Source organism: Ursus americanus, chromosome 22, assembly GCF_024610735.1.
Source record: "Ursus americanus isolate L20-20 chromosome 22, mUrsAme1.1.p, whole genome shotgun sequence".
Taxonomy (NCBI): domain Eukaryota; kingdom Metazoa; phylum Chordata; class Mammalia; order Carnivora; family Ursidae; genus Ursus; species Ursus americanus.
Window position 1 is genome coordinate 1,697,795 of NC_142148.1, and position 20,721 is coordinate 1,718,515.

Below are 20,721 nucleotides of genomic sequence, written 5' to 3' on the forward strand. Positions count from 1 at the left end.
GGGAGCCGAGGGCCCCACCACCCTCGACAGATTCCCTCTAGTTCCTGGCCTCCACTCGACCAACCTGCTTATCGTTCAATAGCGAACGCCAGAAACACAGCACGCACTTCGAGGAACAGGAGCTTAGGATCCAGCACCAAGGATGAACGCCAGCTCTGTCGTACACACACGTTTGCTTTAATCCACCCCGTCATTCTGTGACACAGAAACAAGGGGTTCCAACGTGCAGCCGGAGAGAATGTGTGAACACACTCTGGACAGGGAGCTCTGACCACGGCCTACGGGCTGTGCTCTCAGAAAGCCACCGAGCAGCCACCACGCCAGTGGACACCGTGCAGGGCGCTGAGAATCCGAGAATCCGTAGGGAGAGTCCTCCCCGACGCCCCACACCAGGCCCATCAGAATAATGGGAGGAGGCCACACACGTCCCTGGAAGCCCAGATCCAAGAGATCCGAGGCTGGACCTTGAACCTACACTTCTTACAAATTTCCCCAGGTTTTTCTGATGAGAAGCCAGGTTTAAGAAGCCCCATGATGCTAACCCAGGAGCCTTCTACCCTAACAGGCATCAGCATTCAACCCAAAGCCCAGCTACCGTAGAGACAGAAGCCACAGGCCCTCTCAGGGAGCTGGCCCCCAGCACAGGGGACCCCTCCTGCCGTCCTCCCTCCCTCCCTGTGACCTGCCCTGTTCTCCCTCTGGGAACGGAGTCTCTGGAACACAGGTGCTCAGTATCTAACTCAACAGGATCCTTCTCCCTCTCCGGTGCCTGACGGTGTGACCACACACACCCCCCCCTTACTGCATCTGTCCCCACAGTCACTCTTCATGATGCTTCTTTTCACTCTATAGGTTTCCAGTTTGGACGTCAAATCACACAGTCATGCTGGTTTTAAGGCAGCAGAAGTCACCTTCCAGGCAAGCGGGTGGCCCAAGGTGTCAGGCTGCAGCTCATCTTTTCTCACGACCAGCCTTTGATCGGCCTTCATTTGTTCAGTAAAACACAGCCTTCCTGCCCCCATGGCTGCCATAGGTTTTTCTAGAATCTGGATTCAGTACAGCTTCCCTACAGACCATTCTCATGTGTATTATGCTCTGTCCCGAGAACCCCCGCACCAGCCTGAAACAAGCCTTCCTCTGGGAACTTTCTAACCCTTCGTACATGTATGAACTCAGCAGTCAGACAGGCCTGTCCACCCAGATGGTTCCCACTGCTGACAGGCCACAACCCTGGGGACAGCCCCAGATCCTGAGCATCCAGGGACCCAGGGCTTCTGGAACAGACCATCAGGCTTGGTGGGATGATGCCCAGAAGAGCACCCCCTCCACCCCACCCTGCTCAGGCCCCAAGGCTGTGGAGCCAGGGGCCAGTTCGGCCAGGACTGATCCCAGAGTTTGTGTCTCAAAACCACTCTGCAGGCACGACCTTGACAGAAAGACGAAGAGAGCAGAGACACACAGCAGGCCAGGGTCTTCCAACATCATGCTTCTTCAAAACAGTCCTTTCAGATTTTTTTAAGATTTTCTTTCTGGGGGAGGGGGTCACCTGGATGGCTCACTCAGTTAGGTGTCTGCCTTGCGCTCAGGTCGTGATCCCAGGGTCTTGGGATGGAGCCCCGCATCTAGCTCCCTGCTCATCAGGGTGACTGCTTCTCCCTCTACCCCTCCCCCCTGAACATGATCTCACGCTCTCTCTCAAATAAAATCTTAAAAAAATATATATATATTTTTAAGTTATCTCTACACACTACGTGAGGCTCGGAACTCACCGCCCCAACATCAGGAGTCACATGCTCTAGCGACTGAGCCGGTCAGGCACCCCAAGACAGTCCTGTGTAAGGGCTTACTTCCACTGTTTAGCTCACCACAAAGATTATAGTATTTGTGTGACCTGAAGATCCAGTTGAAAGAACGGTGATTTGAAATTTTGCCAGATAACCCAAAATTGTTTTCTGAGTTTGGAAAGAACAGGAAGAAACGCCATCAAGTTCACAAATACGTCTATGTGGCTCTCGGTCACACATTTCTGAAGGAGAGCTGCCGGGACGCGCCGTACCCCACACCACGCTTCTGAGTCAGGGCTTGACCCCAACCCGCATGCCATGCGCTCCAACACCAAACTGACAGCAGAGACACAGACCAACCAGTGTACGTGGACTCTGCGTTTAAAGTGTTAGACTAGAACCTAAGATGTTAACTCTGAGGACGGAAGCACTTTTTATTAATCAGTCACGTTCAAATACGAGCTCAGTCTCAACAAGCTACGAGCCAGTGCTCCACGCTCAGATCAAGCCGCACACGGGACAATGTGTGCTCAGAATTAAGCCCGGTGTCCGCCCGCAACGGAGCCCTGCAGTGATGTCCGCGTGGGGGGGCCCTCCGCTGGGTTACAGGGATTCGCATGGGGCCGGGGGTGTTCTCCTAAGTCCTGTACAACCTCATCTCAATAGTCGGAACTGAAAAGTTTACTGGAACTCATTTCGACAGAACGTAGCCCTGCCTACCAAAGGCGGCCTTGGCTTCAGTTCTAAACCACGTCCCTGTGTGTCTGTGCGTCATGGTCAATGTCAACACGAAGGTGTGTGGCGCACCTGTGACAATCCTGTGCACTCACCATTACACTGTCACAGGCATCCCGCTTTACAGCCACAGACGCTGGAAGCACGAAAAGAGAAGTCGCCCTGCCCCCACCCAAGTCAGAGTGCCACAGCCAGAGCCTGCGTGCCCCCGGCCTGGGCGCTCCCCACTGCCCCCACCACCTTCAGAACGACCCAACTCTTGAATGCAACATGTCAGCCACCTCAAGGACCGACATCACAGCTCTCACTCAAAGATGAAAGCCCCACCTGCCTCATATCTGCCACAGCCAAATTCCCAGGAAAAGACCAGGCCTTGGCTTTTCACAGAAATACTTAAATCATTTGCAAGAGACAGCTAACCCCGTTTGGAGACAGCACAGGAGTACATAACAAGTTTCAAAAACTTCCCCACCAAAAAAACAAATGTCACTTTTATAATCAGCTGAAAGCAATAAAATCTTAAAAGATTCGTTTGCCAGCATTTCCTGGAGGGCAGAGGGCACAGCAAAGGGACGTGAGGGTGAAAGTCAAGGGTACCTGTTACACAGGACAGTAATACCGCTCGTCAAAGTGTCACACCGAGCACCAGTCTGACCCCTCTACACACACATGACACAAGCAATGCCGGAAGCGCATGCTTCACGGCCACCGCAGCAGGTGTGCTCAGAGCTGAGTGTGGGCCACAACCTCATAGTCCCGGCTGTGTGTCCGTCCTCACCCTGCTCCACCGACTCGCCCTGCCACGCAGTGCATCTCGACCACCTTGCTGCCAACCAAGGAGCTGGGCGGCACAGGGACTATTTCAGCAAAATCTGGGATAGCCAGATGGAGAATTACTTTATTTTAGAGAAGTAAAATGGTTTTATAAACACCTGTGCTCACAAAAAATGAAAATCTATCAGATATATATGCTGTAAGAAATAACAATTCGGACACAGAGTAATGCAGCGCAATTAGAATATTCCAAAAGAAAATGTGAAGAGGAGATCATAAATAATTTTGGTTTAAAAAGGCAATATGGGGGCGCCTGGGTGGTTCAGTCGGTTAAGTGTCTGCCTTCAGCTCAGGGCGTGATCCCAGAGTCCTGGGATCGAGCCCCACATCAGGCTCCTCCGCTGGGAGCCTGCTTCTTCCTCTCCCACTCCCTTTGCCTGTGTTCCCTCTCTCGCTGGCTGTCTCTCTCTCTCTGTCAAAAAAATAAATAAAATCTTAAAAAAAAAAAAAGGCAATATGGAGAGGTATTTAAGAGTATAAACTCTGAAGCCAGCCTACTTGGGTTCAAATCCCTGCTCCCTCACCTACTACTGTGTGACTCAGAGTAAGTCACCTAACCTCTCTGTTCCTTGGCTTCTTCATGAATACACTAAGGATGTCAGCACCACACGAAGGAAGTGAATCTCATGTGCTCACAGCCGTCCTGGGAAAACAACTGTTACAAATTAACAGCACCTGAGTTGGGAGCTGTTATTAATGCAAGGACATATGATGCAAACAGGAAAAGCAAATTCTACAGAGGAGATTCGGTCATCCGTACACGGTCCTGTTCTCAATGACAGCACCATGCCAGGCACCATGCTGGACAAGGAGGAAGTACAGCCCGTAAGGTTCCTGTCCGAAACAAGAGGAAAGGGAACTAACCATCTGGAGCACCTACTATGTGCTAGGGACTTGGGGGGGGTGGCGCTCTGTCATGTGCTCATCAGCCCTGCAGGTAAATGACACATGTCCCAAAAGAACTGCAGCTAGGGGAGAGGGGAAAGCACCGCCCAGCAGACAACATCAGGAAGGGCCTTCCACCTTGCTGCCCAATAACGAGCCAAGAGGACCTGGGTCCCCCTGCAGCCCCAGGGCTGTGTCCTCCCAACATCCCCATTAGGTTGGAAGGGTCAGTCCGCAGGGGAGGCGGCCGGCTTGGCAGAAATGCCCGCTGAACCGAACTGAAGGAGGCCAAGTCTCCAGGTGCCCCCAGGAGGTCCTGAAAAGGGGCTAACGCTGCAGCTGCTGGCTCCGGCCGGCAGCTGGTCCTGGACTAACATTCAGAATAAAGACCCGGGGATGTGAGCACGGCTCCCCGGGAGCACCGTCCCGCCCCGGCTTCTCCTCCAGCACAGGCGGGAAGCCCGAGCCGCGCCTGCCCAGGGCCCTGACCTGCGCGTGCACTCAACAAGTCCGGAGGCTCGCTGTGCCACCAGAGCTCACGTCTAACTTGGGTGACACCGGAGCCGGGCCAGGAGCGCCCGCAGCACGACGGCGGCCGGCCAAGCGCGGGGCGCCGCAGCCCTCCTCCCACAGGTGGTCGCCGGGGCGGCCGGGTCCCCGCCAGACGCTGCCCTTGGGCGGCGCGCGTACGACCCCCGAACGCGCCCCCGCCCGCCCGCCAGCCCCCCAGCGGGGCCGGCCGGCGCGCCCCAGCCTCCCAGCCCACCCGGCTTCCGGCGCCGCAGTTGCCCGGCGACGCGGGGCCCCCGCCGCCCCCCGCCCACCGCCAACTTTCCTCCCAAGTTTTCCCGGGGCCGCGGACTGGCGGGCCGGCGGGGCAGGCGGCGGGGTCTGGCCGGGGTTGGGCGGGCGGGGGCGGGGGCCGGGGCCGGGCCTGGCCGGCGGGAGGTGGGCGCGGGGCTCCGGCTCCCCTCCCCCCTACCCCCGGCCCCGCCCGGCCTCCCGCCCGCCCGACGCCCGCCCGAACCCCGCCGACGCGGGGCTGGGGTCCCGGGCCGCTCACCTGGACCGCAGTCTCTCTGGCGCCGGCCGAGCCTCGCCGCCCACCCCGCCCCCGCCCCGCAGGCCCGCGACCCGCTGACACCGAGGCGGAAGTGCGGCCGGCCGCCGGGCAGACTGACAGCCCGCGCTCGCCACTCGCAGCGCCCGGCGCCAGAGCGTCGGCCGCCGCCCGCCCAATCAGCGCCCGGCCCGAGGGCCGCGCCGGGAGGCGGGCCTATGCTAATCATCTCGCCGGGAAGGCACCCCTCCCAACCACCCCTCGGGAGTCCCGCCCACGCGCAGGAGTGACGCCATGGACAGCCAGTCACAGCAGGGGGAGGCGGGGTTATGCAGATATTGACCCTAAAGGGGCGGGAGAGAGGGAGGAAGGGGCGTGGCTGGACGAGTTGAGTTTACAAACCGCGGGTCAGGTGGCGGGGGCGCTCCGCGGGCAGGTACCTCTGCGCCCGCAGCTCCCAACCGCTAGGGACGGGCGGAGACGGGAGTCATCCTCTCAAAGCTGTCTCCCTCAGCTCAAGCGTCTTGCAGGGCTCCCCATCGTCCACCATCCTTGGCATACCATTCATGTCTCATCAAAACCCGGCACCAATTTATCCTCTGCATCCTTGGCAGTTCAGTCCTCTGTTTAAAACCCACTGATCTGTAGTGGCTCCGTGATTGAGCCCAGAAGCTCTGGACTCAGACCCCGAGCTTGCATCCTTATCAGCTGTGTGGCCTTGGGCAAGTTGCATAACCTCTCTGAGCCTATGAGCACCCAGATTTTCCTTCACAAACCAGACTTCTCCCACACTCATCCCATTCAAATCATGGGTCTGGTTTGGAGTGACAGGAGCCAGCCTAGCTGCTCAGAGTCACAGCAGCTGGTTCAGGGGTGAGCAAGAGACGCTGTCCTGGCCAATGAGGGTCAGCCCTGAGACATGCTGGGGGCCAGAAGGAGGGCTAAGGCCAGATAACTCTCCCATCTGCCCACAGACCTCTCCAGAACTGGGCTGGGGGAGAAAAGGATGCACGTCTGGAGCTACTAGTGGGCATCTTGCCACCATGAGGGGAGGAGCCGCCAGGGAATGAAGCCAGCCCAGAGGAAAGCAAAAACAGATCTCCTGGATCACCCGGAACAGCTACACCATAAGTAAGCTCTGTCCCAGACTTTTCAGTTATATGAGCTACTCTATTTCCTTTGCTGCTTAAGCCTGTTTGAGTACAAAGGAGTAGGGGGTCCCTGCAACCCCGAGAGTACCGATAGATTACCCGTGACCACGTGGCACAATGAAATGGCCCCGCTCATTGCTGCCTCTTCCACAAAGCCAGACCCACGGGAGCTTCTTCACTCCCTCCTCAGAACGTGATTCCTCATTTCTAGCAAGGAGGAGGGACTGACAGTTCCCCCCAGTAGGACTAGGGGTGCCTTGAGGGCAGGGGCAGGTCTTGGCTGCCCCATAAAGATGAGGGCCCAAGAGAGTGGGTGGGGTCTCTGGCAGGATGGGGCCCAGGCTGCATTTCTGGGCCCAGAAAGCCTGTCATCCCCCATCCTAGGTGCTGGCCCCGCTCACGGTTGGGCCCTGTCGGCGGGGCCGCTGGCGTGCTGGGACTGAAAAGGAGCTCTCCCAACCTCTGCTGTAGAGAGAAACCGGGAGGGGGCGGGGCCAGGCCTCAGAAACAAAGGCGTTGCCATGGTTACCCCTGAAGAAACCGACCCCAGCAGGCGCGGGAGGTGCATGCAGGCCCCCAAGCCAGGACAAGGACAAGGCCTGTTGCCATGGAGATGCTCCGAAGCTTTCCTCCTGGGCCTGGCCCAAGTCCAGTGCAGGGTCCCGAAACCACCATCCGCCATCCTGATGAGTCTCTAAGACTCTGACCTAATGCAAAGGACATGCTCCGAGGGGTTCAAACTACTGGCTCAAACTACTGGCTCGCCCCTCAGCCATGACCTCTGGGGTGAGTGTAACATCAGAGAGCTATGGCCAGAGGAGAGACTGGAGTGGACAGTCTGTCTGCCCATGGACCACCCAGGGCTGAGCTTGGCCACCTCTGCCTTGGCCTTGGGGTGGGGTAGGGTCTGACCCCAACTGGGCCCTGCAGCTGGGATATCAGTTTACCGCCTTTAAACAGATGCAATAACCCGAACTCCAAGGGTTGGCTGCTGGTCCTCCGTGCTCCTCATGGCCAGGATTGAGCGGTGGTCCCCTCTTGGTTGATGCCTGGAAGGATGGTGCATGGGACCAAATCAGGAGCAGTTTTCATGATCTTCACTAGGTCAAGAGGCTGATTCCAAAGACAAAATTTTCTAAGAATGGGATGGAAGACAGGAGCAGAAGAGGAGACAGAGGGTTTGGGACCATGCAGTGATGATGGTGGTGATGACAGTTGGTGTTCTCCAGGGTCCAGCGGCTCACACGTGTGCAACAGCCAATCGAGTAGAGGCCGTGTGTCAGCTCCACTGTGCAGATGAGCAGACCGAGCCTCAGGCACGGAAAATGACTCACCTCAGGCCTGCAGGGAGGAAGTGGTCCAGGCACCGCGTGGCTCTGTGGACCCATGGCCCAGCACGGCCCAGGAGCTTGTTGGAAAGGCAGGGATTTGCCCAGACCTCTCTGCTGGGGTCTGCACCTGAATAAGATGCCCAGGTGTTCCTGGGCGGCTGGGACCTCTGGGGGCCTCATGGGTCATAATAGTAACTGACCGATTACCTGCCCGGTGGCGGCAGGGGTGGGGGGGGCTTGTCACAGAGTCTCCTCCACCCTGAGCACTCAGGCCTGGCTGGGCTCCCAGAGTCCTCTCTGGTGGGGGTTCAACCATGTGTGTGCTCTCAGAGCTTGGAGAAGCGCTGGGCTAGTAGATAACTTTTGGGGTATCTGCTCCCACTGGAACTGCTCTCAGACCAGGCCAAGCCCAAGAACGAACCCTACAGTCATGTCTGCCTATCACTCACCACCCCAGAATCGGATCCTCCCTCTCCCAGCTCCTGCAGGAGCATCAGTCGGTACCGTGACCCATGAGTTCTGTGGGCGGCTGATGTGTGGGCCCGGAGCTTGGTGTGCTGGGCTCCAGAGGTCCCAGCTGTGGGCACAGGTGCCCCGACTCTGCCCTCAGGAAGCACGTTCACCTGCATTGTCCTCCTTCTGTCTGCCTCACCACGAGGAGGCAGAACAGAGATGATCGCCCCCCTTCAGACGGGGAAACTGAGGCTCAGGGAGCAGAGCAGTTTGCCCATTGCAGAGCAGGTCTGCAGCCAGAGCTACCCCATTAGCCCAACAGGGCTAGGTGTTCAAGGGTGCTGGGCGCCCAGCACCGCTGGCCTGGCCTTAGCCCTGTGGGGGGCGCGGCCCGAATTCACTCCTTTCCCTGCCACCCCCAGGCCTTTGGAGAGGACATTTTCCACTCCCTCCTGTGGAATGCTGGGGAATCTTTCCTCTGGATGCAGCCTGGGCGGCCAGAGAACACTGGCCACTGAGGCCTGGCCCCGGCCCTCACGTGGCCCAAGCAGATCCTTCCCCATGCAACTTTCTCATCTCCTCTGCAACGTGACAGCACTCGGCTTCCCCGTCGTCGGAGGAGAGTATTTTTAGTTTTGAACCCACCACGTGAAGAGAGACAAGTTATCAATAGCAGCGGCAAAGGGCTTTTTCTTTTTTTTCCCCATGGCTTTGGGACCTGAGCAATCTGCACCCATTGAATTCTGCCAAAAGAAGAAGAAATGCATTCCTCTTACCAACTTTTTACCCCGCGGCTTCCTCACCGCTGTGGCTCTGCCAGCCAGCTCTTCCCGGCTCAACCCCACCTGACTCAGCAGCGCCCCCGACTCTGGGGGAGGAAGGCGGCCCTGAGGTCAGTCTGCCCCAGGAAGGAATGGGCAGGAGTGAGCTGACCCCCAGGGGCCAAGACAAAGGGCAAGGCAGAGGCCAGAGCCCCAGAGCAGGCAGGCATGAGGGGGCTGGTGGGGCCCTGACTTCCATGCTCATAGAGTTGACATAGGCCCCATTTCTAGCTTCAGTAGCAGCCCTAGCATTTATTGAGCACTTACTATGTACCCAGTGGCAGCCTAGCACCTGTGAGTGCACCTTCCCAAACCAGATGCCATGGAATCCCAAGGCCTTTCTGGCTGTTATCAGGTGTTTCTGGAGGAAACGTCTCCGTGGTCAAGCAGGTTTGGGGAAAGCTATTAAAATAAAGCCAACAAATGTCTCCCTCCAATGCAGGGTGTCCCAGGGCCCTTATCATTCTGGTGTAGGGGGAGACTCCCAGAGACAGAAGGCCCAGCTGCAGAGCCAGGATTTATTGGAACTAGGCACCTTTTTTCCGTGGAGTGTTTTGCACGATCCCGGAGTGGCCTCCCACTTTGCTGGGGGACATTCAGACTAACTGGGCTGCCTGCCTTTAGGACTAGCTGGAGGTACATATACAGAAACTCAGAGTAACACAGCCTTCCACAAGATAGAGATGTACTTCTGTTGCACATGACACAGCCCAGGCTGTCCAGGGCTGGCAGGGGCCGTGCATCATCAAGGACCCACTTCCTACCTGTTGTGCAACTTTTCTAGAGCTAGCTTCCATCCTCACATTCACCTCATGGCCCAAGATGGCTGCTGGCAGTCCAGCCATCTCATGCATATTCGACCAGGAAGAAGGAGGCAGAGACAGAAGAAGCACAGAAGTGCTGCCCCACCAGGGGAGTCAGCTCCCTTTGAGGGTCTGTCCCTGACAGCACCAGGCACTTCTGCTCACATCTCACTAGCCAGAACTGCATCCCATGCCATTCTTGGTGGGAGAGCAGCATTTTAAGCTGAGTGCATTACCAGCCTAAACAAAACAGAGGACTCAGGGGAGAAGGTTATGGGTGGGAGCTGGTCAGAGGACCTGCCTGCTGGCCTCTCTGAACAGAGACCCTTGAGACCACCCAGAGTCCTGTGGCTCCCAGTCTGCTCCAGCTCCAGCCAGGGTACGGGCAGAGACGTGAACACCTCATAAGGTGGGCTCTGGGAAGACAAGGCAGCGCCGGACCCAAGGGAGAGCTCTCGGCTCCAGTCCCCGACTCCCTTGCTGCACACGGCTTGTGCCGCGTGCCTGGCAGATGCTCAGCATTGTCCCTGAGCGCTGAAGTACTCAGCGGGGGCCTGTAGGTTCCCTTCCTGGCTATGCCCTGACTTCAGGCAGGTGGCTCCTTCTTGCAGGACCGGTGGAGCACCCGCTGAGCCGGCGCGGGGGTGCCCGCATGGGCAGGCATGGGCCCAGGAGGCCACAGGGGACCCCAGGCAAGGAGATGGGGAGGGTGGACTCTGCTCCTTCTCTCTCCACTCTTTCTAGGGGTCTGCATGGGACGGAAGGGGTGTGGGCACATCTGTGTGCGGGGGAACCGGTAGGGTGGGCCGAAGCAGGAGGAAGGACAGCTTGGGCTGGTTCAATTTAACTTGCCAGGGGAGCTGCCAGGTTCGGGGGTCAGAGGGGGCACAATTTAACCAGCCTGGGGTCCAGGGAGGAGCTGGTCACAGGGGCACCCCCCCCCCAGCAGCTGCACTCTAACTCCAGCAGGTGGGGTTGGGGGTGTTGGATAGGAAACGCTAGGGCATTTGGGGTTCTTCTGGGGGTCAGTGTGCTCCCTCCATGCCATCCCTAGGAGGTGAAGGCAGGGCAGGGGAGAGGAGGGGACAGCTCGCAACCATGTGCCAGGCACGCCCCAGGCCTGCCTTTTGGCTCGCAGTGGAGGGGCAGGCTGGACTGTGCCCCTGGTGGGGGGTGTCATGGCTCAGGGGTGTGCAACCGTGCTGTCACGTGAGGCTGCGTGCCCGATTCACTGCTCTGCTGTTGCCGCTTGACATTGTCAATTTCTGGGGCGGGGGCCCACATTTTTATCCGGCACTAGGCCCCACAAATTCTGCAGGTGGCTCAGTACAGGAATCAGGGTACAGGGGTGCTGCCCCTCCAGTTCCGGTCTTCGGGAGTTGCACGCAGCCAGCTGGGGAGCTCTGTCCCCTCCAGGCAGGGTGGAAGGCTGGGTGAGCTGGGCAGGTTTGTTCTGGGGAAGAGGCCTCATGCTGGAAACTTTGCCAGGGCTGCCCCAGCTCAGGGAAGGTGGCCTGCCCAGGACTCACACAGCCCAGGGCACCACCAGAGCCAAAGCCAGCCGGGCACCTCCCCCCACTCCCCTGGCCTTGGAAGTGACATTGCTTCCCAGGCTCCTAGCCGCGACCATGGTAGGTGCTTATAAACGCCCTGGCTGCTGGCAGGAGGGGGTGCAGGTGGTCTGGGCAGATAGCTGGGGTTCCGATGGGGCCCGTGCGGGTCCGGGCCCTGCTGCTTGTGAACAGGGGGTCTCTCCAAGCCTGTTTCTCCAGGGCTTGGCGGCACCCAGAGGAGCCCCAGGTGTGTAGAAGCGCCTGCGGAGGCGGGCGGGCACAGGCGTGTCCCCTGAGCCGGGCAGCAGGCGCTCTCCTCCCACCCCCGTCTCCAGGAACAGCCGGATTCTCTTGCGGGGCCTCTGCCCACAGGCTGACCCCATCCCTTGTCTCAGGCAGGGCACATGACCGGGACCGGGGACATCACCGCGGCACTTAGGCATCATCAGGCAGACCAGGGGCTCGGTCACGAGGCCATACGCTGAGGCCACGTGGAGGGGAGCGCGGCTGAACCGAGGGCTGGGAACGCAGGCTCGGGGAGAAGTCCCCAAGCACCTTTCTCCGCACATGGGGAGAGGCCTCTGGAGCCCTCTACTCCCCATCGGGGCATCCCGGGCTGGGGCCACCCTTCTGGATGGTGCACAGGTGAGTCACTCGGGGACGGGCTCCAGGGAGCCCCAGAGGTTTTCAGGAGGCTTTTAGCCAGTGGTTTATCCAGTATTGTTACCACTGTACAGATGGGAAAATAGAGCCCAGGGAAGGGCTCATTGCTCCTCCTATGGGTGTTTCCAGCTCTGCATAAATCAGCAGAGCAAGTTTAGAAAATGTGAGAGGATTATGCAGTGCAGGGAAAAGGTACACCCAGGCTGAGTCTGGCAGGGGCGGGGAGGGGCGGGGGAGGGGGTAGGGGGAGGAAGATGGCAGAGACTGGGGGAGAGGGCAGGGGGCGGGGAGAGGGCAGGGAGGGTGGAGAAGATGGGGTGGAGGGAAAGATGGGGGTAGAGGGCAGGGGTGAGGGAGTGTGGTGAGAGGGCAGGGAGGTGGTGGAGAGGGCAGGGGCGGGGGGAGGGGAGGGAATGGGCAGGGGTCTCACTGGGGTAACAAGCCCTGGGGAGAACCCTGGTGGCCCCGCTGCACACCTGCGGGAGACAAGTCTCTGGTCTGGGTCTGGGGGCTGACACTCCGCTGTCCACTTTCTGCTGGTCGCCTTGGTGGAGGAACCAGGCTCCCGCAGGGACCGGAGAACATCTTCCTTATCTGGACCCTGCACCCCCAGCACTGAGACACTTGGATCATTCGGCGTTTTCCTGACAGACATAGCCCCCCCCCTCCGAGCCACCCCATGCCCTCAGGGCCACAGAGGCTCCTTGCCAGGGCCAGGCAGCAGGCACGTGGGCCCCTCATTCAGGCCCCGTGGGGCTCCCCTGAATGCTGTGTCAGGAAGGAAGCGGGGTGCAGGGCTCCACACAGGGTCAGGGGGATGCTCATCTGCTGGGGGCTAGCACTGTGCACACACCCCCTTGGGGCCCAGCATTACTGCTTCCCAAGAGCAGCACGGACAAGACGAGGAAGAGCCGGACTGACCATGAGGGCTCCGGGGTGGGGAGGGCAGCATGGGGACCCACGGAGTGGGAACAGAAGTTTGGCCGGGCTTCAGGTTCCAGGGCCAGACCTGGGCTTTGGGGGACCCTGACGAGGTCCAAGATGGGGACTGTCCGCCTCTCAGCCTCCCCACTAGAGGAGCCGGGCAGCAGCCAGTCGGGGGGAAAGGCCTGCAGCAGCCAGAGTCCCAGGGCGGCTCTCAGTGAGCCCAACCCAGAGGTCACCCTATCCCCGGCCCCAGACAGACTCCCCGACCAGTACCGCGCTGAGCTCAGCTGTGCCGTCGGGAAAAAGGCATTGCTAGCCCCTGTGTGCAGCCCCAGCCTGCCCGGCCTTGACCTCCAGGCCTGGGCTCTGCAGATGGACTGCGGTCACTGGGCCCATCCCACCTGGTCATCAGAGGAGAGGGCCAGCGCAGGACAGGAACGGCGAAGGGAGAGGGAAGGTCAGCCCTGGGTGACGCACGGGGATCTAATGCTCTGAGATGGTGGCGCTGCTGGGCAGAGGGCGGAAAGCAGCAGAAACACGCTCCGGTCAGGGCAGGACCTCCAAGGACAGGCAGATGGCAACCAGCAACTGACCAGCTGCCGGCCAGGAGTCCAGACAAAGGCCTGGCTCAGGGCAGGGAGGGGCCAAGTCCTGGGCAGGGAGCTCTGGGATTGGGGTACCGCTGTCGTCATGGGAGAGGACCCTGGGCACCATCCCCACCCCTCCCCACTGGCCCACTGCCACAAGCCCCGGAGCTGGGCCCTGGGTCGGCGCGGCCCATCCCCACCTCTGTCCAGGCCAAAGACCCCTGGAGGTTTGAGATTTACCATCCGGGACCTGATCTAGTGAGCTCTGGTCCAAAGGCCCTCTGGAGCAGCCCTGGCTGGGGAGCCATGGCGTGTGCTGGGTCCAGGTCCCCGGGCCCAGCGACCTGCGGCGGGGCTGGGTCACAGCCACAGAGGCCCCACCTAATACTGTCAGGGATGTGGCGGAGGCTCCCAGGTCCCAAGGCCCCCAGACTCTCCCTAGGCCCTGCACCAGCCACACACAGACTGACCCAGGGCTCTGGAGGAGCTCTCTTTTCTGTTTTCTCCATCATGGAGTCATGTTTTGCCTGTGGAGGGAACTTGCACAGATGAAACGTGTTTCATTCATTCGGCAAATACTAACCAGCCAGCCCCAGGAGCGGGGCGCATCCAGAGAGACAGCCCGGATCTCGCAGGAGGGGCTTTCTGGAAGGTGCAGGCACCGCTTTGCTCAGAGAAGGGTGCTGGTTATCCTTCTGGCCCCTCAGCCGTCCCTGCCCCTCCCCAGGCAGCTATCCACATGCCCCTCGGACCAGACCTCTTCCAGGCTGCGCCTCCTCCAGGGAGCCCTCCTGACATTACCCTTCTTTCGTGTTTGATATCTCCACCCAGGCACCATCCTTGGGAGAAAAGAGCACAAGGTGAGGACATTTCAGACCCAGGGTCAAGTCCCCGCTCCCTTCAGCCCTCCACATTCACGGTGCTTTCTGCAGCCTCAGAGCCTCTGCAAGTGCTCGTCTCCCTGCCCTCAGCCTCTCTGCTCCCCCAGTGGAGACAAAGGTCCTGGAGGGGGTCCTCCCAGGAAGGATGAGCAGGAGAGGCTGCAGTGGGCTTTGAGCTCGTCTGGGGGCTGCTGACCAGGCTGGGGGCTGGGGCAGCTCAGCCTCAAAGCTGGCAGCACAGGCTCCAGGCGAGCAGGAAGTAGGCCAGGCAGGGCTGCAGGCTTCCTTCCCGCGGGCCCAGCCGGAGGCGGCCTCCCGAGCAGCCTTGCCCAGGCTCTTCGAGGTCTGCTGGGTCTGATGTGGAACAGAGCCACCCTCACTGCTCATGCCGCTGCTCACTCCTCTCACTCTGTGCCCTGTGCTCACAGCGATGGACGCCCGGGGAGAAGGCGCCCTCTGCATTCCCAGCCTGCCCCAAGGACCCCTCCACAGGGGCTTTGTCTCAGGGGGGCCTCCAATTGAGGTCTCAGCGCCCAGGCCTACTTGCCCCCAGGACTGAGCCTGGGGCTCCGTGGGCACTGCCAACAAAGGCCCCATTGGGGGAGGGGCCGGAGGCACCCCCGCCGGACCCCTGGGGTAGCTGCAGGGGGCGACTTTGCTTCCCCGACCACCACCCTTCCCCCCCCCCCCGCCATTCTTTCTCTACCCTCCCCAGGGATGGGGTTCTAATGGTGCCAGCCAAAGCTACCGCAAGCTGGGGCAGTAGTGCCTGACTGTCGGAGCCAGGCCAGTGCGGCTCATTCTGTGTTTCTGTTGGCAGCCCCGCCTTCGTCCTACAGAGCAGATGAGAGCACAGGAGGGCAGCCTGAAGCTGTAGGGAGAGATCTTAGTGAGACATTGCCTGCTGGGGATAATGACTACAGGGAAAGAGCAGATGGAAAGAAGCAGATGTTCTTTGAGCTCCTGGATACAGCTGTGTCTGAAACCCACCCCTGGACTTCTCAGTCACAGGCAACAATAAACACCCCTTTCCCTTTGTCCTTTCTGAGTTGGTTTTGTCACTTGCAGCCAAACTGTAGCAACTACATCCCCGGTTCTCCTGTCTGCTCTCTCCTTCCTGCCACCTGGGTCCTGGACGCAATGCCGCTCTGTCCCTAAAGACAGGGGAATCAGACTCAGCGTTTATTCCAAATTGGTGGCCTCCAGAGCCATTCTGATCACACCCGGGCCCTGAACTCATCAGGACACACTGGGAGCTGGCTCACAATGTCACCAGGGAAAAAAAAAAAAGACAAGGAACAAAAAAAGAAAAATCTGCATTCCCATATTCAAATGAGCTCCTGCAGAAAGAGAAAGCAAACAGCAGCGGCTCCTCTGAAGACCCAGCGCCCTGAGATGCGCTCTAGCAAATGGGCCTGGCCGGAACTAGCAGGACGGCCGCCCTGCAGCTGGCCCTCGGTGGCTGTGCTCCCTCATTATTCCTCATTAGCGGGCCACGTCCCGCGCGGCAGGGGCCCCACTCTGCAGGAACAGCACCGGGCATGCAGTTGGTTGAAGGAGAAATGTTTTTCCAGCACAGTGAGTGTGGCTAATGGCAGAGCCCGCTGCCCCGTGACAGCACAGGACACAAGGGACAGCGTCCTGCTGGTCTGACGTGGGCAACACCCAACTTTGTTCCTCTAGCACAGAGCTCTGACCCAAGACTCAGAAGGAGGTGGCCGGCTGACGCGGGGCCAGGCTGCAGATTCCGGGGCTGGGGCTGGGCCTCGGGGGCCCTGGCAACCTCTGCCTCGGAATGTCCGGTGGGCAACTGGATCTCAGAGCACCCCATTGTCCCCCAACCTGCTCTTCCTGCGCACTCCCGGCTCACGGGTGCTACGCCCTCCTCTGAGCCGTCAGAGCCCAAACCCCGAAGCCAGCCTTGACCTCCGCCCTTCTGTCACACACCACATGGGTCAGCTTCAAAAGATGCCCGGAATCTGGCCAGGTCTTCCACCTCCACAGCCACGCCCCTGCCTGGCCACCATTGCCCTCACCCAGAGGACCCGGCCCCGTGGCCTCTGCCCTCAGCCCTGTGAGGCACGCTCTGCCTGAAGCAGGGGGGCTGTCACAGTCTTCCAGAGCCTTCCTGGGTTCCCCCCCCAGCATCCTTACCGTGACTGGGGGCAGCACGTGAACTCTCTCCCCACACCCTCCCCCTTCTCTGTGCTCCAGCCACAGACACGTGCTCCCACTCCTTGCCCTTTGCTCCCGAGCTCCCCTCTGCCCAGAACGCTGCTCTGTTCAGAGACCCACCTGGCTGCCCTCTGCACCCTCCCTCCCGTAGGTCTTCACTCAAGAGTCCCCTTCTCAGTGGAGACTCACTGACCGCCCTTTCAACATTGGAACCTGGCCTGTGTCGACTTGTGTCCTCCAGGAAGCAGACGCCGAGATGGGGTTCAGGGTCGTGAGATGATTGAGGACACCTGTGAAAGATAAAGGGAAAGAGAGCAGGTGGGGCGCTCCCACACGGCGGTGCAGGTCTGACGCCCACGCAGGGAGAGGGGCAGGAAGGAGAGTGGGTAGGAAAGGGTGCAGACACGGTGCACCCCTGACAGTCTCAGCCCGTCCCACGGGAGCCCAGAGTGCAGACCGCCCATAGAGTCCCCACCACCGTCCTCTGTTCTCTCTGAAAGAGACAGCTGAGTAGCACCACTCCTTGTGCCCACAGGTCGTCTCCCCTGCACGTGGGGTCTCCTCCAGGGGTGCCCCATCCGCTCTTCCTGGGGGGAGATCTCCAACGGGGGGGAGGCACACCAGCCCCGTCATTACAGCTGCTCTCGGGGCTCAGCTGGGGCTCATCCCTTCCTTCCTCCGCTGTGCAGACTACCTGTCCAGCCACACCCCACCTCCACTGTCACCTCTGCAGGCCTTGGGGGCCTACCTGGGGGTGGGACCCACATCCTCATTCCTGAGGGGCTGAGCCCCTGGTTACCGAGCCTCCTCGGGCTGGGCTAGCTGCGCTGTCGTCGCACATAATAGTCATGCAGGGGGCACCATGGCGCCAGGAGGGCCCTGCATTCCACACGTGTCCCCCCCACCCCCGACCCCGGGCCACTTGAGGTACCAGCAGCCCCACCTCCTCCTGCTGACTTAGCCGTGACTCCTCCTGTTGTCTGCTCCTCTCTGGGCTCCGGGGGCTCAAAACGCCAGGGAGGCAGTGGAAGCTTGTTCAACGGGCTCTTTGCCATGCCTCCCGGTGAGAGTGTGCCCTACGGGGGAGGGACCTGTAACCCTGCAGAGCCCCGGGTGGGCAGGGCACTCATTCCTCAGTGGGCCACTGGGTCTAGGACACTCGTTCTCTTCCCATTGGAAATGTGGTGTCATATAAAACTCTCCGATTCACTATACTGCGTCCTGAGGGACAGCGCCCATCCTCACGGGAAGGCTGTCCACTCCAGTGAATCGGGATGGGGCAGCATGCAAGGCAACCTATGGGTTTTTCACTGGGAGGTGGGCCGTGGGCTGGGTGCCATGCTGTGTGGGCCTCCCTGTCCCTGGATCAGGCTTCCATGAGGCCCTGGGTCATGGTGACAAGCCCACACCTGAGCAAGTTTTGTGAAGACCCCCGGGGCAGAAGGGGTGCAATGTAGCCCACTTGCCACCAGGTTCCCCACAAAGAATGGGCCGTTTTGGGGGCTCAGCATTGGTGTCTGTGGCTGGCAGGTCAGACATTCAGAGGTGGGAGTCGCCAGGTCATCCTGGGCAGGTGGGAGTCCATACTCCTGGCCCACACGTGGCCTCTGATGTGACCACTCTGTGCTATCATGCCATTTTTGGGGATACAAAACCCTTCACACCAGTGCCTAGAGTCACTTGTCCATCCACATGGGTCCAGCCCAGAGCCCTGGTCTCCACCTCTGACCCTGATAGGTCAGGACCCGGCCCCCCCCAGACTTTGGGCAGTGCCACGGAAGCTGTAGATGTTCTCATCTGAGCCATGTTCCAGCTCATGCAACACGTCCCACCAGGCGCTGAAAGCCCCCCACCCCCGCCACTGGGAGGGCATGTGCCTCACCTTGGCCCCAACTCAGCAGCAAGTCCAAACACTCCTGCCCCTGCACCCCACTTTTTTGAAAGGAGAGCTGAGTGGCACGCCCCGCGGCTGACCCAGCCCCGTGCCCTGGCATTCTCCGTCCCCCGCCTTGCTTCGTTTCTTAAAACCAGAGGACATGGGTGGCTTCTTTACTGCGTAGTGTTTGCCTTCCTCCATTAGGACAACTTAGTATAGTGCCTGGTACACAGTAGGTGCTCAATAAAACCTCGTCGAATGGATGAATGAACAAATCAATCAGTGGGTGAACTACCTCTTCTGTGAGGGGTTTGTGGGGGATCTGGTTTTGCTAATCTGGCTAGAGTTTGTGTGAGTGGGGCATTTGCTCAATGGTCTCTTTGTTGGACCAGACATTTGGCGCACCGAATGCCCGCTGTTTCAACAAATGGAGAAACTGTAGCCCCAGGCCACTCTCTCTGTGAGGGTCTTGGTGAGCCCAGAGTAGGGGCCTGTCCTTGTCCCCCAACCCTCACCAGGCTTTCCCAGGGTCTTAGAGGGTTCTCTGCCATCCAGGGACCTGGAAACTCACTACTTGGGACAGAGCCCCCGTGGTATGATATCCTGTGGATAGCCATATGAGGACCTGCCTCGTTCAACCCAAATTGCCTTGGCCAGGTTGGGCCCAGCCCAGAGGACATCAGGCTTCTGTCCAGCCAAGGTCAAGGCTGGCTTCAGAGACCTTGATCTTAGAGCTGGGCCAAGAATGTGGCCATTAAGTGAGGGGCTTCTGGTCTCATGTGACTTTGGGTAGGTGGCTTCCTCACTCTACAAAGGGACCTCCAATCCTACCTACCTTTGAGGGCAAATGGGAGTTCATGAGGTCATGCTTGTAAATGCGCTCATCAGCCTTGGCCATGGTCACCCTCAAACTTGTGGGTCAACCTTGGCCCTCCCTCTCCTGATGGCCTCAGCTTACAAAGGAAGATCCCCACACTCAGAGAAACACATAACTCATCTGTGTCACACAGCTGGTCCCCTGGTGCCAGTGTCCGAACTGAGTCCATGCCTCTCTAGCTGCTGTGGGGCCAAAGACTGCCAGGGAAGACTCCAGAATCTTGATGGCCACAAGGACAACCATGCCCAGCTTCACTGAGACTACAGAGGGGCTGCCCTCTACACAGACTTTCCCTTGACTTGGCCCACCATCCTGTATGGTGAGCAACACATAGTCCCTGTTCCAAGATGGAGATACCCAGGCTGGAAAGGAGGCTCCCAGCTAGTGAGAGAGAGCCAGAGCCCCCCTTCAGTCCCCACCAAACTCCATCTCCCAAGGCCATGGGTGAAGGCATCCAATCCACACTGGACTATCTGGCCAAAGCCAGCCTTGAGTAGTTGGGGAAGAACAGAGTCTGGGGGGGGGGGAGGTTGTCCGCTCACCAGGGAGCTGCTGGCTGAGTATGGCAGATAGTCCTGACCCAGGACTGAAGGCGTAGGAGAATTTGAGTGATGGGAGCAATGGGGTCTAGCAGCACCTGGCCGCTCCAGAGACTCTCTGCAAGGCTTGTCTCACCACCAACTAGCTGCCCGGTCCTGGCACTGCCCTGTCCACCAGGCACACTGGGGTGCGGTAAGGGGAAGCTGGGGAGCCTGGAGGGGAACAGGGCTCGCTTCTGGAGGGGAGGAGTATAGCCAGATACTCCCAGAAGGCTTCTGGGGGGATGATCTGGAGCCCCACACTCCTCCAGCAAAGGCTGCCATAAGCCATGGAGGAGTAGGTCTGCTGGGGCGAAGGTCTGGGGTCTCCTGCTGCAACCAGCTCTGAGGAAGGGTTAGAGAGAGCCTCCCCCACTTCCCAAAGTTTCTGAAGTACCTCTTGAGGCTAGGAAAGGGGGTGGGTCCTTGCACAATCAGGAAGCTACCGTAAGTATGGGGGTGCCTGTGTGTGCCAGTGCCTGGGGTCGGGACAGCAGCCCCTTCCCCCAGCCTCACTGCCCCCACCGCCCCATGCAGACTCGCCCATTTGTGTCCTCGTCGAGGCTTCAGCAGATGTGCGCCGCTGGGGACAGAGCAGAGTCGCTGCTTTTCTCTCCCTCGGGCACTGTTCCCTGGCTGTCTGCTGTCTGATGTGTGTGTGTCTAAGTGCCGTTGGTGGGTCCCCAGCCTGACGCTGGGTGGCTGTTTCCCTGGTTTGTGGGTGTCTGTGTGTCTGAGTGTGGGCGC

General features: G+C 59.6%; 1 protein-coding gene across 1 annotated transcript in view; it reads right to left on the reverse strand.

Annotated features, from left to right (window-relative positions):
- OSBPL2 (oxysterol binding protein like 2) overlaps positions 1–5,431 on the reverse strand; it is a 40,432-nt gene extending 35,001 nt beyond the window's left edge. The window contains exon 1 of the mRNA XM_045795208.2: positions 5,302–5,431. The gene's annotated coding sequence lies outside the window, so the exon portion shown is untranslated. The remainder of the gene's footprint in view (positions 1–5,301) is intronic.
- Between the last annotated feature and the right edge of the window lie 15,290 nt (positions 5,432–20,721).